Source organism: Lissotriton vulgaris, chromosome 12 (assembly GCF_964263255.1).
Source record: "Lissotriton vulgaris chromosome 12, aLisVul1.2, whole genome shotgun sequence".
Lineage (NCBI taxonomy): Eukaryota > Metazoa > Chordata > Amphibia > Caudata > Salamandridae > Lissotriton > Lissotriton vulgaris.
Window position 1 is genome coordinate 264,535,820 of NC_141700.1, and position 22,617 is coordinate 264,558,436.

The 22,617-nt window shown below is 47.7% G+C and overlaps 1 protein-coding gene across 6 annotated transcripts in view; it reads right to left on the reverse strand.

Annotated features, from left to right (window-relative positions):
• The window catches only part of ADGRG1 (adhesion G protein-coupled receptor G1), a 526,961-nt gene that overhangs the window by 292,549 nt on the left and 211,795 nt on the right, over nt 1–22,617 (reverse strand). The gene's annotated exons all lie outside the window — the stretch shown is intronic.

Here is a 22,617-nt window from a genome sequence, read left to right on the forward strand (position 1 = left end):
GCACACACATACATACAAAGTCAGATTTAAACATTTAAACCAAATAACATTGCTTTGCAATGAAAGTAGTAGGACAAATTAGTGTGTGTGGCAAGGTGCTGTGTTTGCTTTTTCGTGTCATCTCCTGGTAGGTTCAGCAGCTGTGGTTGTGGGGCGCATGGGAGGGCAGGAACATTTAGCACTGGGTCACGGACTCTATTTGGCCCCACCGGAGACACCAGTGAAGAGACTCTAGGGAAAATGAATGCAACCCGGGGGTTGGAGGTTCCAGGTGAGTAGCAGGGGGTAGAATGGCAATGAGAGCTTGAAACGAGGGATCCAGGAGGACCCATGTCATTTATGTGCCACGATACAGCTGTGGAGCCAGCAGTACTGGAAGAGGCAGGCTCTTCACCCAGGGAGCCCAGCCACTACCTGATGGAGGGAAAGCATGGTGCTAGATGAGAACTCTCTAGGATCACTAATCCAGAGGCATAGCTGTCATTGGTGCAGCCCCTGCATTGGCACCACAGCCCAAAAGAGAGGGTGGGGCAGGGTGCATTTCAGCCACTGTAGTTTATTTCCGAGACCATCCTTCCAATTGGAAGGTTTTTGTTTGATGCGATTGTCTCCTGCTTGGTTCTGTTGACTCTTTCTTGAGAGGGTTCGTAGGAGGGGAAGATAGTGGTGGAAATGAACCCTACCCCGAAATGGTGTCTTCTGAACGTATGGGGACCTACAGACCTTAGTGAAAAGGAGAAAACCTGGGCTATACTGGGACTGGTCATAGATAAACATAATATTGCCAAAAAATGGGGAGCGACAGATTTATCGAAACTAAGTGAATAAATAGAAGAACTTGATTGATGCATGGTAGCGGAAAAAACTGTATATGAAGGCAGGGGCTGTCCTGGAAAATGGGAGCAGATGTAGAGCTGGTGGAATGCCTACCGTGGTAATCTATTTGGGTACCCGGGAGGGGGAGGACAATGTGGACCTGGCCAAGGAGATGACCCTCGCTTAAGGATTAGCAAAATGTAAAGGACACAGTTAAGAAATTGAGAAGCTGCAGGTGTGTGCACAGTATTAAAGTAGGTGTCTCACACAATGAGAATTGAATTGTATAAATTGTGATGTGCCCTGATAACTCTGAACTTTCAATAAACAGAATAAAAAAATAAAAAATGGAGTGGAAGATAGTGATGCAGAGGGAGACCGAGAAGACCCCACGTACCACTGGAAAAGCCAGAAAGTAGAGCTGAGGTGGGCGGACAATCAAAGCCTGTATTAAAGGGACTCAGCAGAAAAAACTGTGAAAAGGGGGCAAAACTAATATAGAGGGTGATAGAATAGGGAAAAATGAAGCACTGAGTGGTGGGAAAGGAAAGCAAAACCGCAAGAACACATGAAGGGGATACCAGCAAAAAGAAGGCGGCTTCACAGTGCTATATGGTCGAAGACAGCTGGAAAGCTGCTAGAGAAGGCAGGGTGGGGAGAAAAAGGAGAGAGAAAAAGGAGGGAAGGTATGTAGAGGAAGAGAAAATAGACCAAGAACATACAAACCAGGTAGCATAAAGGAAGAGAAGAGAAATAAGGCAAACAAGATTGGAGAAGCAAATGAAAAGGTAATGCAAGGATGGGAGAGAAAAGCTAGAATGTCTAAATGACGGAATGGAAAGAAGTGGAAAGGCTGTGAGAAGAAGGAGGTGTGTGTGGGAGACTCCCCTTATGTTAAACCCAAAAGGCCTTTTATACCTTTCTGCCACCTTAAACTTCCCACAATTCAGGTAATGGAGATACGGAACGTATTGCCCCTATATTTCTTTGCCTAAATCTCACTTCTGCTAGTTTGCAGATCCTAGCAATACTGTTCTCTTTACGCCCTTTTTTGGCCGTTGGGGTGTGCTGGCGAGATGCTTCGATTGCCGCCCCACAGTAGCCGCATTGAAGAGCGGGGGAAGGAGGGTGGGATTTGGCGATTACTGCCTTGAGATGGGTAGAAAGAGCGGGGGAGGCTGGCTACCCCCAAAACTTGAGATACACCCCTCCCTCCTCCTTGCTACAGCACTGGGTCAGAGAGCGCCTTTTCAATTTCAGTGCTTGGAACCTCTTTTTGAGAACTGGGATTTATTTTTCCTCCTCAGACTTTGATCCAGAATAAGAGACAAAGAAGTAGTAAAGAGAGAAAAAAGGAGGGGAAAGTTCTATGACAATTACAAAGGTAGCAGATGAAAAAGAGCCTGCAAGAGTGGGATACCAGTCACGAAGTGCAGGGTGGTGGATAAAGAGGCATGAGGGGGAGTCGAGGCCAGGCAGCGTTGGTATTCAACAACCTAGACATTCAGCAGCACAAGTTGAGGCTCCTAAGAAAAAGCCTGGGAACTTTTTAAAACAAATGTACAAATTGAGCTCTAAAACACATGGTTCCAAAGATACATATATGTTTACATCAGCATCCTAGTGGGTGAGAGATCGATAGAAATGAAGCCAGGAAATGTGTAATTTTCAGATTTAGCAAGTTGGGCAAAATGATAGGGAGAAGAGAAAGTCGAGAAATTGTTTAAACTGTTCCATCTTTCTCAAGAAGTACCAACAACCTACATACATACATTGAAGACGAGTGATGACTCCCCTCGCACTGCCGGGACAATCCCCTGTGCTTAGTGAATGTGCATGAACACAAGTATTTGACTGCACCTTGTAAGGCAGTCCTTGAATGTTAAATGTTGATGCTCCAAACAGCCTCTCTCCAGTCACCTGGACGCCTCGTGGTGGCAGGGGTGAATTCTGAATGCTTTCATCCTGTCGGGCAACTATCTGGTGTGGTATTGTGTTTGCATGAAATAAACTCCAGTGGTGTGCTCACCAACATTGATGATACAGATCTACACTGAGTAGAATGCTGTTTTGGTTGCTTCTGATGTTGCATCGCGGTGTTTAGTCTTTGATCACAAAGATGTGGCAAGTGCTTCAAAAGCATCCTTGAATAAAAGGTCATTACACCTCTAACATCACACGGATAGGATTCTCTACAAGGCTAGATTTTTATCAGAAGATAATAATTTCTTTGATGTTACTCAGATTCAAGATAAAAAGGGTGATGAGGACCCAACCAGGGCCTGACTGGGAACCGAAACTGGCCCTGGAAAACTGCTCGTCCACCCCCCCCCCCCCCCCCCCCCCTCCCCCCGGAGGGAGGGGGTGCCGCCAAGCTGTTTGTGAGGGCCAGTTTCGGCCGATTTTGTTACTGGGGCCAATATTGCCTACCCCCGGTAACAAAAACTGCCACCCGGGGGCCCAAAACCGACCCCCACCCAGGCAGCCCACCGGGGAAATGCCAGGTGCCCGCTACGGCCAGTCTGGCCCTGGACCCAACTGGCCACTGGCATGCGTAACTACCGGTAAGCTCGTGGAAGAAAACCTTTATCTCTGGATACCACCTGGTTCAGAGGGCATTCAACATTTTTTTACACTTCCATGCAGGCGTAAAATGCGACAGGAAATGAGTACCCACCAAAGCCATTCTACCCACTTCACAGTTGTGACTAACAAGTACAAAAATGTCTAAGTAAAACTATTACCACTACATTTGTGAGTTGTGCATAAACACACATTAAACTTTAAGCTACTCCCTGCGGCTCCTCCCTTAACTCTAAAGGTTTTGACCCTTAAACATTTTACAGGGTGACACACCGTAGCACAGGGGACTGCAACCGTTTGACTAAGGAGAGATACTTAGGTGCAATGAACATAATCCAGAGCTACCAATATTATTAGTGTTGTAGTAGTGCATCCCTCAGACAAGATTACATTATGGCCACCAAAATGACCAGCAGTGACCACCTCATTGTATCAGGCAGGACTGCCAGCAGTAATGTAAAAATGCCAATGCGTTGGAATGCCTCTATGTGGGCCATGCATGCCAGCCACAGCTGCAGTGCCTGGGCACAAAAGTAGTATTAGTAAGAAGTCTCCGCAAATGATTTATCACTTAAAGATCAACTTTAACATGTTTTGTAAATCCAGCCATTATTCGCCACACATCAATTTAGGAGGTTTGTGAGTACACATACCTTCATCTTGAATATACAGCTCTGGCATGCATTTATTAATTCAGTCAAACAAAGGGCTCCAATTTAGTAGTCCGGGGTGCAATCAGGAGAGCTACTTACAAGCAGCTGGAGAGCGGAGAAGCCTGCTCTAGCACGTCTATACATGATTGCCACAAAGTGTGCCCAATAAAAAAAGTCCCCTTGTAAGTGATGTTTGTTGGCCTGAAATCAGCCTTGAGCTGGTGAACAAAAATCCATTGATGCTCGCACTGGAAGGGCGTGGACAATGCTGTCACTCATAGTGGCCTTACAAAGCCCCCCTACTGAAACAGCGGCGCGGGCGGGGTATGGACCAGGAGGAGAGTGTACTGAAAGCTTTCCAATCCCAACAGGTGGGAGGCAAGGGTGTGTCCTGGCCCTCTAATTTTTTTCTCTTTTTGGATTATGCTGACACACACCTGGAGGGATTAAAATGTAATACACCGAGACTCAAAAATTCCAATATTATTCTTTGCCGACTATGCTGCCTTCTCCCATTGACCTGAACTTTCCATACACCAATTAATCAGGGGCTCAAGTGAATACTGGCACACGAAGCTGATGCTATTAATTGTAACCAAAACTAAGATTATGAAGCCAACCTCCACTCATAAAAAAACTTTTTCTGTTAATAAACAACTATCAGAGTGTACGGATCCATTTGATTAATTTGCATTATGTTTTGATTCCAAGTTAACAAGCTTTGACCACAGAGAGAAAGCAGCTTCCAGCTTGAGACAAGCCGCTGCTGCCATCCTCAAGTGCAAGTAGAAGACGGAGGCCAGTCCCTGTGCATGGTACTACGTGGGGTTAGATTGAAAGCAGTGGCAGCAGCGATTTATGGTGCACAACTATGGGGTCACAATAATGTTGCGGTGTTACAAATGATAGAACAATTCTCAAAGATTACTCTTGCATCTGGCGGGTGGTAGGCCCTGGTGGCTCTTTGCTTGGCATAAATCCACCACTGATGCCATTGTCCTGGTTCCAATTGTATATTGCATCCTCTTGCACTGGAATCCGCAAGCTGGAGTTTATTTGAAGTCCTCGATGAGACAAAATTGTATAATTTGAATTTGAATTTGAATTTAAAAACATTTATTCAGCGCACTTTTACCCAGCGGTTTCATGGCGCTAAATGGAGTCAGCAAAGCACAATGGACATCCTATATAAGGAACACTCTGAAATGACTTGGTTTTTGGTCAGCTCTGGGAAAACTCATCCCTTATTAATTCAGACACACCTAGGAAAATCAAAAAAGAATATTGGCACCATAAAACCAGGGAAGTTTGCCAAAATATTAAAATCATGCATTTGCCTCTTCTATCTAAACTGCTTGGATCACTACTGGTAAATTGAGAGAGAAGTAAAGCCCTGCAGATGCTTTGATACTGTGCCGCGGGGCACAATAAACAAGGATCCATTGGATAAATGCACCATTGTATTCTTTATATGTTATGCTATTTAAGCTGCTAAAATGTATAGACAATCATGAGATACATATGGTGCCTAACATTTTTATATTTGTATTGTTTGATATGGTATAATTTATGGGTTTAACGCATGTGTTGTTGAGGCTTATGCTGATAACACTCAATAAATAAAATAAAAAGAACAATCTAAACAGACCCAATCCTTAAATGTAATCTAACATCTTACCCCAATTCTAAAACTAATCAGTATCCAATCCTAGCCATAAAACCTTCCCATACACCATCCTTTACTCTGTCATTAACCTCAGCCCTACAGTTAACTTAACTCAAACCCTTTACCCTATCCCTAACTCTCACACCAATCCTAACTGTAATCTTCACCCATACCCTGACCATTAAACCTTCCAACCTTCCATTGCACATCATACCTTATCGTCACCTTTGCACAAGCCGCTAAATATAACCCCCTTAAAAGCCTCTTAAACCCATGCATGACTTTCATTGATTTTTGTATTAGTCTCCTTTTCCATAGTCTACTCTTCTCCATTTGTACTTTTTTTCCCTCCATTTTTTTTAAAATGTAGTTCCTTTTTTACAATTTTTTTCAAGCAAACTGTTTCACCACTTCTGCTTTAACTTTGTTACTTACATTAATTCCACTTTCAGTGAAATTATCTTTAGTTATACCTGCTCTGATCACCTATCCACTACTCCATTTTAACATTGTGATCGCTAGTGTTCTGACAAAGAACAATTATGGTCTCCCAGGACTAGTAATACATTAAAGCCACTGCAGAGAACTGCCTTATGGCCTCACCAAGAATGACACACAAGAACTAATTTTGCTAATTTTACTAGAGCTATTGATGCAGAGCAAAGCGGTCATGATTTGTGACCGAAATGTGTGGCAAGTAGTATGAAATGTCCTATTAACCCCTTCCCTGCGCCGCGAATTCCGCTGCTGCGCAGGGGGTTGGGGGGTGAGCGCAGCGCTTCGGTGCTCATGGCGGCTCCACGCCGTCATGAGTCATGGGCGGCGTGTGCTCATGACGGAGTGGTGGGGTCATGACCACGCCAGCTCATTAATTCGCCCGCACAGGCGGGGAATTAGTGCCGCGTGGGAGGAGCGGCGGCAGCATGACGGCTCCAAGCAGTCATGAGCACACGCCACCCTTGGCTCATGACGGCGTGAAGTCGTCATGAGCATGCAAGGGGTTAAGGCACATTCTAAGATGAATCTAGGTAGTCAAATATGCCTTACTAACTGGAGACGAGTGTGCAAGCAGACAGAGTAATGTCTGGGCTAGGCAAGTGAGTCTGAGGCAACTGGATTAAAATATAGAAGATTGCAATAGCAGATCTTGGGTGGCTAACCTTTGAGAGATCGCGTACAAGCTTCTAAATATACGTGTACAAAGTCATGTGTGCCAGGGACAATCTTGAATTCACTCAAATGTTCATCAACCTCCCACAAAGCTGGCCAAACTGTTGACGTTTTCTCTCAAATCCTTAAACAGTCCTTATCATGTCCTTATCATGTCGGACTAAGCCCTCATCAATATCTGCAGAGTTCAACACAAAGACAACCACAGCTGCCACAAACTCCAGAGGTTTGTATGACAAAAGAACAGCAATTCCCAGGCAAATACCATGTGTCCGTCAGCAACATGATCACATTGTCCAAATGCTTATGGACAACCTTTCATCAGTAGAAGGATCCAGCACCGTTGTACTCGCCTCACCAAATGCACAGAAACATCAGCAAACAATACGTGTTTTGTTATAATCAGTCGCATATCACAGGTTCTGCCATTATTATGACCTTGTGGTTTTATCAGCAATCCAGTACCTTTTCAACTTGTTTCACAGGTAAAACTTGATATCAGAGTAAAATTTAGGTCTTAATGATTTTTTTTTCAGTTTGGTTATCTGGTCTTAGTTAGATGGCTGTGTGTTATTCGTTGGAGCTGTGGGTTTCTGATTTGGGTGTTTATGAGTTAGGTTTTAGGTCAACTGAAAAGCCCATTTACCAGCAGAAGATTTGTATAAGTAGCCCACACTACCTGCTTTTTCATGGGAAGTGCTGGAACTCTCCTATTAAAATGATTGCACCAGTGCTGAGTGCTGGTACTCACAATCCCAGACTACCTATTAGTTCATGAGAAGTGCTGGAACTCTCCTATTAAAAGTATTGCACCAGTCCTGAGAAGTGCTGGTTTTCTCCGTTTTAATATTCAACAGACCACCCCCCCCCCCATTTAAAGCACTTATTAATGGTATAGCAGCCCTACTGACAAGGAATTCTACCAAAATATGGTGATTTTAATATTGACCTGTCAAAATATAGTGATCAAAATATAGACTACCATAATGCTGTGAAGGTAAATACATAGTGGTAAGTATAGATTTACTATTTTTAAGTCCCCACATAGATACTTAGACAAGATATGGATGTTCAAGGTACATAGATGTAGAGTTAAGAAGAAGAATTCTTACCTATATTTACTTGCTTCACAGTATAGTGGTAGTCGATTTTTTAGTCCCGGGCAGATGGATATTTTTGTCCTTGATATTCTGACATACAAGCTTGATGGGCTGGTCTGACAGGTCAGTCTGTGGGCAGGTTTTATGGCTGTTTAAGGGCCTGTTTTATGATCTGCAGGGCCGATTTTTTTACTGTTGATTCCCCTGATATTAAAGCAAACATTGCCTGCAGCAACCTCAGAATAATGCAGTCTTTCATACCTTGCAAAACATTTATAAAGCCTGTCTTTACAAGTTCAAAACTGCCTCAATGTGCAAACATGGGCCACTTTTTTTAGGTATCTTATTCTCTAATGCAGGGCCGGCTTAAGCGTTGGTGGCGCCCGGTGCAACAAACTTTGTCGCCGTGCCAATGACCTCCTTCTTCACGGATTCCCTCATTACCACCCTCCAACAATGCCCCTCATCTCTCCATGGTCCCCATCTCACACACATTTTATTATTTTTAAAGTGCTGCTTATATCAGTGTAGGGTGTCAGAGCACTTTACATCACACACATTATACAGAGACAAAGAATCATACGTGTGTAAATCAGTCTATAGGAAATGTTATATAAGACACTGAGGGTTACCACGTGTAGGAATCACATGTCAACCATACTAGTAGGCAGTAGATTTTAAGAGTGTTTGGTCTGGAGAAGCGCAAACTCAGGATTTAAAATGTATCACCATGGTTGGGGTTGGCTTTACTAATAACAATCTATTTCTACCCAAATGAATCCTTTTTTAGCAACATTAGGATAATGGGAGACTGTGGAAAATGACTTAACATTCTAGCCTATACCATGCAGTTTGCATGCAGCTCTGTGAAGACAGTTCCAATGTCACTGTGCTATATTGGGTTTGTAACTTATGAATGCAAGTAACAAAAGTATGTCAGCCGTAAAAGCAGGAACCCGCTGACCACTGCATGGTGTATGATCCTTGCAGCAGGCATATTAACACTCTGTGCTATCTTATAATGAGTCAAAACTGTCAATAGACAAAACTTCAATCTCTCTCCTGCAGGAACGCTAGTGTTATCTTGACATTTTTACTGTTGTCTGAAAACTGCTGGACTCTCAAGGAACTCAGCATCAGGATCTTTTAATGCAAATAATTTTTACACACAAACCCCCTTAAACTCCACTCGACCCCAGTCAGTACCAGGTGCGGTTGCAAGCCCTAAAGCCAGCTCTACACTAATGAGGGCCACACTCGTCTTGGTGTCCAGACCCATTTTCTGTCCTAGTGCGTCCCCGAGGGAGTGTGCACACAGAAACCTCAATTGCATTTTAAAATGTGGGTTCTTGCTTCTCCTCGTCCGGTCTGCTTAAAGTGAGTAAAAGGTGAGAAGCTTGAGGGCTCGAGCTCCGACTTCGAGTAAGTGACGGTGGGGCCTTACCAGACATCCTCTGCAGAGGCAAACAGCAAGCAGGGTGATTTATAAACAGGAGGCACATTAAAATATTGTTTTTTTTGGTTATCTGCTTGAAAAAACAAGTGCAGAAGTGAGTTGCAAAAAGATACATTTTCCTCAGGAGTATATGCAGAAAGGGGAGTATTAGGCGATAGGATACTAAAATGAGTACTCCATGTTTATTCAGTCTTCATCGGTGAGTCTTTCAGGTGCTTGGCTCTATGAAGTGAGTCTTGCTGCCCTTGAAAGTCAATTCTCCCCAAGTGCCATAATCAGTGAAAGTGACATCATGCACCCTTTGACCGGGAAACTTGCCAGGGTTAACTGGGTGACGCCATAGTGTTGTCTATGAGGAACCCCGAATAAATACCTTAATTCTTGGGCAACACCACACCGAGTTTCCTTCTGTTGCGGGCAATAACAAGTGCCGTGATAATCCTATCAACTCTGTAATGGGAGGTGATTGGCTTTATTGGGACTCTGAAATGTATGGTTGATCCTGTGTATTTCATCCTGAGATCAGGGCCACTGGAATTATGTGGCAGGGTTGACTAAATCTTAAAGCAAGAAAATGCTAATTACGTAGCATAATGCGGCACATTTTGAAGCAGTGTTATTTCACAATTTTGTCACGTTATCAACATATGGACAAAGGTTTCGCTGTTAATACTTAAATACAGTATTCAACAATTTAAAGGTGACCACCCTTTTTGCGACAAACGGCCTTCTATTTGGGGCCACGCCTGAGGTAACTCTTAGTAACTTATGATCTGTTTGACCAAGAAGAAGCAAACAGTTTTTATTCAAATTTACAAATTGTATTGAAGATGATGGATTATGTGGTAAGGGTGGCAAATTCATAATTATGTGGAAAGCACTGCGGCCACAGAATTGCATAATTCTATTGGCCCTGACAAAGATTTTTGCCACTTAGAGCAGCAAAACATCCACGTGAAATAACAGGAAGTAATGCCTCGAATGAAAGCCTGTGGAAAAATCCCTTCTCACTGAACATGCCACAAAATACTGAATGCTGAAGGCCCGTAGAAACATATTAGAATGGCTTGCCCGATTTTTCGTTTTTTCATGGATAATAGAGGATGTTACTATGGCCTTCACTGAATTTGCAGGGAATTACTCCCACAGAAGATGGGTTGTACTGCTAAATGGGCAGGGAATTTAGTGCAATAGCAGTATACTTAACAGTGGGGTGACCAGGGGTCCAAAATTTGCCAGGACAGCCTCCCCTCGGGTTTTCACAGATTTTCTGACAAATTTAAGTACGTTTGGCTTGTCCGAGTTTACAGAGAGGATCAAACACAGAGGGAGGCACGTTTTCATGTGTTCTGGTGCAGGATTACTCAACAGACCTTATTAGTAAACATTTTAATTAACACAGATGAAACTGTGTGTAAAAGTTGGATTTAATTCCTCTTGGGTCCTCAATGTCTCTGTGTTGGTGAGCGTATTCAATTGAGCCATTCTCATGCATGTCAGCACACCCGATTTAGGTGGGCAACTCCAGTTTTTTAAAGTCAAAAATCGCTTTATTATAGCTTTCTCCCACCTGAGATTACCACCATTTTCATGCAATTCAATGGAGAAAATGGGTCCCTGATTATGTTCTTCCCATTTCCAAATGTTAGCATCTATGAATTATGTATACCTCGGAAGATGAAAACATGCAGTCCTACTTCTATGGTTAGGCAATGCCTCGATATTGGGTTTCAAGATCTGGCCTACTTTTTTTTTTTTTTAAACCTTTTTATTAGTTGCGTTCAGCACAAAATAACATGACAGTGACAGCATCTGCAATCCTGTAAATCAATATTCATGGTACAATCAAGAGAGGGGTATCAGCTTCGCATGGTCCATTACAATATAGGCATAGTTTCATGTGTACATCAATGGGATGTCAGAATACAAGGATCTACCCCCCCCTCCACAGTCAAGGGGGCAAGGAGGATGAAAATTCTCACCCCCGTCCGTATTGAGGCATGAAGACAGGCCAGCAGGGGCGGCAGCAGCCCATTCCACCAACCCCCAATCGTCTGCGATCGGTCCAGTCAGCCGGTTATGTCAACATGTGCTGCATTGCCCCATACGTATCTCAAGTGTGTGCACCCACGCTAGGCCGCGCAACTAATTTGTAGTGTAGGGACATTCGGGTTACACCATAGAGCCAAGCCGTGCATAACGGCCCCCCCTCCCAAGTGTCGACTGCAGCGATGAGCATGTGTGGCTATCAGTGTGTGTGTTTACCACCTGTAACCCAAGTAATGGATGGGTGAGAGAGGTCCCCCCCTCAAACAGTGTTACAAGGCCTTCGGGTGTTCCCAGTTCCCTCACCATCAGAGTTTTCCCAGCTGTCGCGGCCACCCGTCGTATGTTAGGCGGTGGGAATGACCTCCCACCATGTGTGAAGTAGTATGGTGAATGCAATACACATCATCTATACGCTCATAGGCCCGAGATCGGTTCGTCATCCCCAGAGGAGTCGCTAAGTGTCGCCTGGGACAGCCAGTACACCTGCAAGGGAGACCAAAAATCGCTAGGCGTGCAACGGGCAGGCAACAGCTCCGCATAAACGCCGTGTTGGTCCTGGCAGTATGTGAGGTCGTCGAGCCATTCCTTAAATTTTGGCGCTCTCCCCCTCCCCCACCTGCAAGCTATTCTCCGCTTAGCGAGGAGCAGCGCAATGTCAGCAAATTTGCGGTCCGGCTTGGGCACATGTTTGGTATAACCTAGCAGCATCACTATTGGCTCCATGGGCAATGGGCCACCAATCATTATTTGGAGTGCGGCGTGTACCTGTTCCCAATACGTTTGTATGGCTCCACATTCCCAGGCCAGATGAAGGAAATCCGCGCCGCTCGCCCGGCATCTAGCACACCTATCATCCTCCGAGAGATGAAACCGAATTTTCCTGACTGGAGTATAATAGTAGCGTTGCACAAACTTATAGTGAATAATTTTCAGCCGGCAGCTGGAGGAGATCCTAGCCGTGACCGAGCAGCAATAGCTCCACTGCTCATCTGTGATCGCTGAGGGCAGCTCAGAGTCCCAGTTAGCCCGAGCCTTCGGCAGTATCATCGGGCGTTGCCCACGTATAGCGGCATACAGTTTAGACACTAAATGCTTGCCATCTGAAATGAGCATGACATGCAATGGTAGCACCGTCCCAGGTTCGTCCGGGAAGTTGGGGAGTATGTCCCGCATACCCTGCCGGAGTCTGATGTAATAAAACACCTCCATGGGTGTCGGAGGAGTATTCTGGAATATCTGTTCCTTGGTACGGAACGTTCCTTCCTGAAACAGGTCACCCCATGTATTAAGGTGTACGCGTTTGCACATGGATCGAAATCCGTTTTCCAATAGAAGTGAAAGTTTCGGGTGGTATGCAAGGGGCAGTGCCGGGGAATAAAGCATGGGGGCGTCCAGCAGTTTAGTCACTCTCCGCCAGGCATCGACAGTACAAGTTACAGTGGTAGCAGGCGTCTCAACATCCCCAATCAGTCCCATCAGCATGCCTTTAAGCGGGAGCGGATGAACGATCCAGTCCTCAGCAGCGACCTGTGGCATGAAGGGAGCAGGGTTAACCCAGTAATATGAGTGTTGAGCCTGGGCACTAAGATAATATAATTCCATGTCGGGCACATCGAATCCTCCCCTATCGTATGGCTGCGTTAAGACCCTCCAGCTAAGGCGTGGCTGCTTTCCACCCCAGAAAAGGCGCAGAAGCTCAGAACGGAGCCGTTTAAAAAAGTAGGCCCCCGGATAGTAGGGAATGTTTTGGAATAGATATAAGAACCGTGGGAGGACGACCATCTTGATCAGGGAAGCTCTTCCTGCCATTGAGATCGGCAGGGCCCGCCAGCGGGACACATTATCAGTTAACTGCGAGATAGCCACCCCGTAGTTTGACCGGATAGTGTCGTCTTTATCGAGCGACACCTCTATGCCCAGGTACCGTAAGTCAGAGCTGCACCATTCCAGGGGGTAATCCAGCGGAAACCTGGCTACTGATGCCGTGAGGGGGAAGAATTGCGACTTCTTCCAGTTTATATGTACCCCGGATATGCCGCCAAACGCCACGAACTCCCTCAGTAGCGAATTAAGGTGATCTTGTGGGTGACGCACGTACAAAGTAACGTCATCCGCATAGAGCGAAATACTTATCTGCCGCTGATGACAGTTAAAGGCACTGGCCTTGTGCAACTGTCGCACTCTACAAGCCAACGGTTCTATCGCCAGGGCGAACAGCAGGGGTGACAGGGGGCAACCCTGCCTAGTTCCTCTCGTGATCGGCATCTGTGTCGAAAGCGCCCCATTGACGACGACCCTGGCGACCGGTAAGGTGTAGAGCAGTTTCACCCAGGCCACAAAGATCCGGGGGAACCCCATTCTGTTCAGTATAGCTAGTAGGTAACCCCACTCCACCGAATCGAACGCCTTGGTGGCGTCCAGAAACACAGCAGCGATCGGCAAGTCAGGCGATATGGTGGGTATTAGGGAGAACAGTGTACGCAAGTTATGGGACGTAGCTCTCCCCGGGACAAAGCCAGATTGGTCCGGCAGCACCAAGGTGTTCATAAGTAGGGACAACCTAGTCGCCAGCACTTTTGCAAGGATCTTCGCGTCGCAGTTTAGTAGCGACAGGGGGCGATAGGCATCTGTGTCCTTCGGATCCTTCCCCGGCTTCAAAAGGGACGTGATCGCCACCTCTCTCATGGAGCACGGCAGTATCCCTACCTCGAACGAGTCCTCGAAAACCTCCTTCAGTACCGGCGCCATGATGTCAATATAACATTTATAAAATTCGGCCGGTAGACCGTCCAGCCCCGCCGCTTTGCCATTGCTAAGGGACATGATCGCCTCTCTGATCTTGTCCAGTTCGAACGGGCACCCCAAGAACGCCCTGTCGCTATCACTGAGCCAACAGAGTGCAATGTCGTCCAGGAAATTGCCGAACTCCACCTCACCTACCTGCTGCGTGGAATATAGACGCCGGTAGTGCTGTAGGAAGGTGTTTTGAATTCCTAGGGAATCCTGGCATGTCCTACCCTCCCCGTCAGAGATTTCCAGGATATGGGTGGCGAAGCGCTGGTGCCTCGTGAGAGCAGCCAGTACCTTTCCCGGTCGATCCCCCTCACAGTAGCGCCTAGCCGTCCAATATTTGCCCCGGAATTTCGTTTCCCTGGCCGCTTCTTCCTCATAGGTCGACAGAAGTGCCCTGAATTTCCCTGCGAGATCAGGGCAGGGGTCACCAGCCATCTTTGCCTCCAGCGTCTTAAGCTCTGCTTCAATTTTATGTAGTGTGCGCACAATGTCCCTCAGAATACCGCAACTTTTAGAGATCGTGATCCCCCTTACTGTCACCTTAAAGGCTTCCCAGATCGTTTCGACCTTGTCGACCGATCCCTTGTTCCTTGGAAAAAAGGCTTCAATCTCCTCCCCCAGTTCATGCCTAAAGACAGGGTCCAGCAAGGCTGAGGGAAAGAGCCGCCACGGCGGACGCACCCTAGCATACCCCGGCATCTCCAGGACTGTCAAGACAGGACAATGGTCCGAGTAGGTACGAGGCAGATGTTTCATCCGAACGACTCCCCCAGCGAGGCCCCGCGAGATAAAGCAGTAATCGATCCGCGTGCATGTGCCGTAAAGTGTGTACCCTCCCTGACCGTCGGGTGTGTGTGCCTCCAGCTATCCACTAGTCCAGCCTCTGTCAGTATGCCCCGAAGTGTATCCCTGGCGTGCGTGTTGTATTGTATACTACCGTCCGATCTGTCCGCCATAGGACATAACGATAGGTTGAAGTCCCCCCCCCAAAGAATGTGAGTGGCTTCAATTTCCAGTACATGGCCCCACAGCGACAAAAAGAATCCAGGAGTGTCAACATTAGGTGCATAGCTGTTCACAAGTACTATTACATCAGTGCCCAATCTCCCCCAAAGAATGACGTATCTCCCCTCCTTATCCACTCGTTCACCCAGCTTTTGAAACGGCAGTTGTTTGTTGATTAGAATAACAGTCCCCCTAGAGTACGTGGAGTAGGAGGAAAACACTCTCACATTCGCCCACCTGCTCGCAAACTTAGGGACACCATTCGGGTTAAGGTGGGTTTCCTGGAGCATCGCTATCTGCACTTGGTGCCGATCTAAATAAGCAATCACATTCCTACATTTGCGGGGGTTATTAAGGCCACGGACATTCCAGGACATTATGGAGACAGTATTCGACGTATCATCACCTGTGTTCGACATCGTATCCCTGAAAGAAGCTGTTGGCCAATGCTGTAGCCCTCGATCGAAGTGTACCTGAAGCAAATCTTTCCGCTGTCCAGAACATTCTCTTCATACAAACATCCAAACGTTCACACATACGAATTCCAGTACCTGCACACTTGTCATGTATGTCATACGCAACAACATTTCTACTTACAACAACAACTCGCATCCCAACATCCACGTCCCATTCCTCCCCCCATGCACAACTGTTCAGCCCCCGATCTCCAGCTCCCCCCCCCACCCACTGAAGCAACCCAATCTTGCCAGTATCACATCCCCCCCCCTCCCCGACCCCAACAATCAAGAACATTAGAAAAACCGTTTGGGGAATCCCCTTCTAAGGACACTAGAGGAATGCACTAACACCCCAACACTTCCCCCTCGACCCGCATGCGCCATACGGAGAAGACAGAGAAGGTGGGGTGATGCCTGGCATATGTTACCCCTGCAGGCTAGTACCCACATACCAAGTCAGTGTCTCGCATCTCCCCCCCTCATGCCGGAAAGGACACCAAATAAAGAAAATTCAGGAGGACCATCCCAGGAGCAACCGCTGCTAATTCCAGTCTCAACGCTGCCCTCAGATCGCCCAGTCTCAGATCAACTCCAGCAGAGGGGCAGGTATATACAAAAGCAGTTGTCGCCCACCTGTGACCAACGACGCAGCAAATCCACCAGCAAAGTTTCTACAGGCATTTCGAGGTCTCCTCACCGGCAGCAGGCATCTCAAATCTCCATTCCGTCATTTGGCGTCAGCGATCAAATGTTCATAAGGACACAGCTAGGGTTCCACGTGTTCGGCAGGGTTTACGTCTGCCTCATCTTCATCCTCGTTTCGCCTGTCCTTTCTGGCGGTACGCAGCCTCCGGACATAGTCCTCGGCCTGCTGCGGATTTGTAAAAAAGTGTTGTTTGCCCTGGTGGGTTACCCTGAGCCGCGCCGGGTACAGAAGCGCATAGTCCACTTGCATGTCCCTCAGCTTTTTTTTCACGTCGAGGAATTTCCTCCGCTGGTCCTGCACCATCGGTGTAAAGTCCGGATACAGGGAGAACTGTACCCCGTCACAAGCTAGATTCCGATTCGTGCGGGCTGCACGCAGAGCCGTGTCGCGGTCCCGGTAGTTAAGTAACCGGGCAATGATGGGTCGCGGCTGCATCCCTGGCTTGGGGATCGGGCCCAGGGAGCGATGCGCCCGCTCTACAATAAATTGGCTGGAAAAGGCCTCCTTACCCACTGCCGTGAGGAGGATGCGCTCCACATAATCTTCCATGCGCCCAGTGTTGGTGGACTCCGGAACCCCCGTGACGCGTATGTTGTTGCGTCTGCTCCTCGCCTCCAACTCTTCGTTCTTCGCCGCTATTACTCTCAGGATATTATCCATTCTAGTCAGGCGCGTGTCGTGGGCAGCGGTCGTGTCCTCAGTGGTAGAGATGCGTCTCTCCGCCTCCCCCAGGCGCTCCTCGTGGACCTCCAGTTTCTGCGCAACCCCATCCATTCTGGATGATAAGCGGTCGACCTTGTCAACTATCGTAGCGAAGCCCTGCCGCATCTCCTCCATCAGCCTGAGCTCCGGGGCCAGGGGGGCAGAGGGGGACTCAGTGCCCGAAGATCCTGGGGCTCCACTGGTCCCCGCCATGCTGCGTAATGGTTTTCTGACAGCCGCCGGTTCGAAAGAGAGCTTGGGCTGTTTATTGTCATTTTTGCCCATCGTGCCGCGATTGTGAGCACCCCCACGGGCACTGCGATTGGCTCTAGTGTGCGTGCCCACTTCTCCCAGCCCAGTCTGCGTATCCACTTGGCCCCCCGAGCAGCAATCTCGTCCAGGGCGGTACCCCCCACCCGAGGCACGAAGCGTCACAGGCAGTCTCCTGCCCCCAGAGCCCTCGCACCGGAGTAGCTGCTATGGGTGAGGTGGTGGGGGATTTCGGCAGTCCCCTCGGTCCGGAGCACAGGGAGAGTCAGCGTGGGATGGTGGTAGGCCACCGGGCGCAGGTGAGGTCAGCGTGCCAAATGCGCGGGGCAGGACCCGTAGGCTGGGTAACTCCTATGCCCTCCGTATGTCCGTTGTTGTGTCTCAAGTCGCAGCTCCCAGGCGGCTGCAGTGGACAGGGGTAGGTGCGGGGTTGCGAGGGGCAAAGCCTGGAAGATGTCCGCCTCGCTCGGCAGATAGAGGCGTGCGCCGCGCTGGTCTCCCGAACCCTCTATGGTCCACCAGGTAAGCCCTGAGCCCCTCCGCACACTGCAGTGGCTCCGCAGGGGGAGAGACTCACCTCCGCTGTCGCTCGATGGCCTCCTGCAGCACCCTCCTCCAGGATTTCAGGCCTCTCAGTCCCGAGGCCTAGCCGCCTCGTGGAAAGCCGCGGCCTCGCGTGGGCCGGTGTCCGGGCGCCTCGGCTGTGCACCGCAGCAGCACCCACCGGTCAAGATGTGCAGCCTCGTAACTCGGGCATACGAGGTCGGATCGCTCCCAAAATTGGACCGGAGCAGTATCTTGAGTTGGGTCGCCGATGCTGCAATTATTGGGCGTCTAGTCGCAGGATTTCAGGATAATTTCAGGATCCTGCTGGCCAGGCAGCCAGAGCCTCACTAGAGTGCGGCCATTAGCTAGTGCGCCCTCTAGCGCCCCCAAGATCTGGCCTACTTAACATGGATATCCGTGGTAATACTGGTGAGTGTTTTGATAAAAGTGGTCTTATTATCTTAGTTTTTGTGTTAGACCTGCCTTTTTATCTTTGAGTGTGTGTCTGAGTATTTCTAGTTGTGGTTGTTTTTTTTTTTTTTTTTTTTTGCAGTAATGGTTTCTTTGAGCCGAATGTGTGTCAGCGTGCGCTGCTGTCACGTCGGTTTATTCCATCAGTGTGGATTGTTGTGGTGTGGCTTAGCCTAGCTCTGTTTCCTACAGACTTGTTCTCTTGTTTCTGCCGCAGAGTCAGGCTAGGAGATAAAATTGGCCCTGTCATCAAAATAAAAGTGGCCCAATTAGTGAATTAGATATCTATGAAAGTGCCCACGTTTGCAAAGACGGACAATTTTGAACTTTTAAAGACACTGTAAAGGTGTTTCGCAAGTTATGGGAGACTGCATGCATGTGTGCATGTTGCAGGCAATGTTTGTGGTAATTTCAGGGAAATCAACAGTAACAAGCCAAAGCCAATAAGTCTCACCTATGGGCGAGCTTTTTCACTTTGGCATTGGGGTTGGTGTGGGTAATAGGAGACGGATGGGTGTGGGTAATGGGGGGCAGTGGAGGTGAGTAACAAGATTATTAAAAAAATGCTATAAAGTGCTGGCTACTTCATATCGCTTTTTTTCCTTTTGTAGACAGGGACGGAAGGGCGGGTGGGAGGGAGGCGAGAAGAAATAGTGTCAGGAGGACGGGTGAGAGGGGAGAAAAAATAGAGACAGGGGGGCGGGTGAGAAGGGAAAAGAAGCAGGGGCAGGAGGGCTGTGGGGATAAGTAAAAAAAGAGCTATGGCACGGCCAGCGGTCGCTGCATCATAGGGCAGAAATAGTACCTCAATCACAGTGCGAGCAATGGATGGACAGTGGAGGGACACTAATCAAACCTAATTAATCTGTGCTTGGTCTGTGCACCACGGAAAGAAAAGGAAGTGACCCATGGCAAGTACTGCCCAATGAGAAGTCTGCAAAGAAGAGCGACAATGATGCCAACGAATGGCAAGCAATGGAAGGGTTCCAAGCGCATTATTGAACACAAGAATCTTGCAAGCGAGAGCGCGTATGCTTGTGCATGATAATGCAGGAGAGACTTAAAAAACAGCCCTTCAGACAATAAAACAGGCCCATAAACAGGCAAAAAAACAGACCACTCACTGACCTATTAGATCATACCTCCCGGCACTGCCAAATTGCCTTATTGGCCACTCCGACCAAGGCAGGGAGAGCTTTGTAAGTAATAACACAGCTGCACCTACTTAGCTTTGGTGGTAATATCATGGTGGCACAGATATGGCTGCAAAGGTGATAACATGGCGACACACAAATGGTTATAGAGGTGAGAAAATGGCGGCACTGCCATGACTGTTATGATGTTAGAATGATAACATAGAGGAACGTATATGGTGTTAAAGTGATAAGATGGCAGCGTAGACATGGCCGTAACGGTGAGAACCGAGTGGTGCAGACAGCGCTGTGAGAGTCTGGATTAACATCGGCAGATCTGTGAGGTTCTAGGCTGTAAGGCATCGCTTTAGAACACTTCTTGTAATCTATCTCCACCCTTTCTTTTCTACTCTCTCTCTATCATCCTGTCCTTAATCTCCCAGCAAGTCAAAGTAAAGGGGTGCAGCTAAACAAGTATACCAAGTACCTGTAACTACTGCAACACCAACCCCGTTTGGCTGGTACCTCGCAACGGAAATGCTAATGTACTGGTCTTAAAAAATTAATAAAATGGTTTGAAATAAAAAAAAACCCTAATCAAAAGGTTTGCAATCCCTTTCCTGTCAGCTTTTAGTTCCCAAAGTGAAAGGAATAGGAACTAAACTTGCCTTGATCATAAAGGTTGCATTTAATGGATGATGGATGGCAGTGGCTTAGGGTAAAATGACCCCCCCTTGCAAATGTGAAGAGGGCCCCCAGAGTCTCCCATTATTTCACACATACTCATTGCCTTCCACTAAATAGGGCCCCTGAAAGGTTGGGGGCCCCTGAAAGGTTGGGGGCTGCCCGTGCCGAGGGAGCTGCTGGGGCCTGTTGCACCCCTGATTGGCGGCGTCCAATGTCACTGATGAATCGAGTTTTGAACACACAAGTGGCCCACCCGTATCAGTGGCAGACCATAGGTCTCTGACGACTGACACTCACGTCTTTCTATACATTATAAAGGCATTCTAAGTGCAGATAATCTAGGATGTCATTGTCTTCAAAGTATTGCAGCATTTGGGAGATCTCAGCTTTTTCCAGTGGTTTGGCAGAGAACAGCAACTGGGATAGCTACTAAAAAAGAAGGGGATCTCATTCTAGCCTACATTTTGGCCGAGAAAAGTGGGAGAAATGTATTTCTCCCATTGACTTCTATTGCGGCCTGCATTGGGTCTTTTGCCGTTTATGGGACTTGCAAGTGTTATGCTGCAGGATCATATATCAGAAATTCAAATAAAAAATTTTTCAATACCTATCAGGAGCAAAGAGGAATCGCTATGGCATGCAGAGAAAGCCTGAAAAAATGCTGGGAACTTGTTTGCAGGAGCAGGTTATCGCCAGTGCATATTCCAAGACACACAAGACCAGCCCTTGCCATCTGAAGCCCTGCAAGGAATCGGGTTTCTGCATGCAGGAATCTGGAGGTGGGAGGCTAGCCTTGAAATCAGTAGTGTCCCGCCAGAATCAGGAAGGTTGGAATGCATGGGAGCTCCACTTTCTAAAGTAGGCTTTTTGAGCAATGGTTGCTCAAATATGGTCCATAACAAAGTAGGTGCGAAGCAGTTTGGGGTTTTAGGGAGCTGGGTGACATGGTGTACTGATGGTGTTGGCTCCATTCCATTCATCTTCACCTGCTTTGGCGGGGACCATATTGCTTCACTATCATGTCCTCGTTGCCAGTGATGGTGAGTGAGAGTGTCTTAAGACCAGGTCTAATGATTGTAAATGCCTGTGGGATTCTAATGCTCCTTCTAGTCCTTCTGGGGATGCCAAAGCTGGTGTGCCCAGACCGAAAAAGGGACATCCCCATTTCCTTGTGTCAGTTCAGAGATTGACTGTGCCTCCTGAAAGCCGATTGGCTGTTTTCTGCAAGCAAGCAGCTCAGTATGTCAGATGAATGTTCTAGCAGGAGCTGGGGTTAGGTGATTACTGAGGATCCACCAAGCAGGGCAGAACCGTGAAAATGGGCATAGGCTCTGAAGTGTCCAGAGTGGCGGGATAAGAGGTAATGCTTTCCTGAGGTCCTCCATCTTTTAAAAGCCTCCCAAAGAAACGGAATAGAACCTCAGGGAGACACGAGCTGAACAGACCAATGCTAGGTTACATTGAGCCACGGGTAGGCATCTTCCGGGTTCAACTGAACTCCTGTGAGGAACGAAGTGTCCAAGGCTGGCGAGTCTCAAGCAGTGACCACTATCCCAGCGGGGTGATTTGAAGCACATGTTGGTGTCCACTCTTACGTCCAGATCACAGGCCCTGCACGCAGTCAGGTAGTGAGCTACAGTTTCTCCAACAGGGAGCCGACATCTGCCCATTAGTTTGTTGGGCCCATGAGGGACACAGGAAGGTTAGTCTCTCAATCACACTGCAGTTTTATTTCAGAATTGATGCACTAAAGTCAGCCTAGGCAAAGTCAGTAAATCCTACAGGATCCATTTCAGAGAACAGAAGGCCATCAGTTCCAAGAAGAGAACAAGATCAGTCATGGAACCTGGAACCGGCCCTGGAGAGATAAGGGGTCACTAGGCCGCTGCATGTGAGCTGGGACGGGTGCCCTACCCCGTGTGACTGTTCTTTGTAAAGGGAACCCTAGCTCTCTGGATGACCACAGGGTATCACGGTGTAAACACATAGATCGGTAGGGTGGCTCCCCAATATCTAGCGAGACAGCCTGTTCTTGGCCCTCACTGCATCATGGTGCCAGTGGCTGTGACAGTAACGTACAGAGAGTGGCACACAAAAGCCTCTGTCTAAGTCTTTATTTATGTGTTGGGGGTTCATCGACCTGGTGAACGTAGAGGTGGTTACAGCCCAGAACGGCTCTAAGACGCCGATGTCCACTCACCTAAACTATGAGCACCATAAATCAGGATGTTATCCCACCCAGGTGCAGGTCAGCACCAACGACAATAATACAAGCGTAAAATATGTACCAGATATGTGCTAGATGGCAGTTATGAAGATACTACCCTTAACTCATAGCTTAGTCAGTGAGATT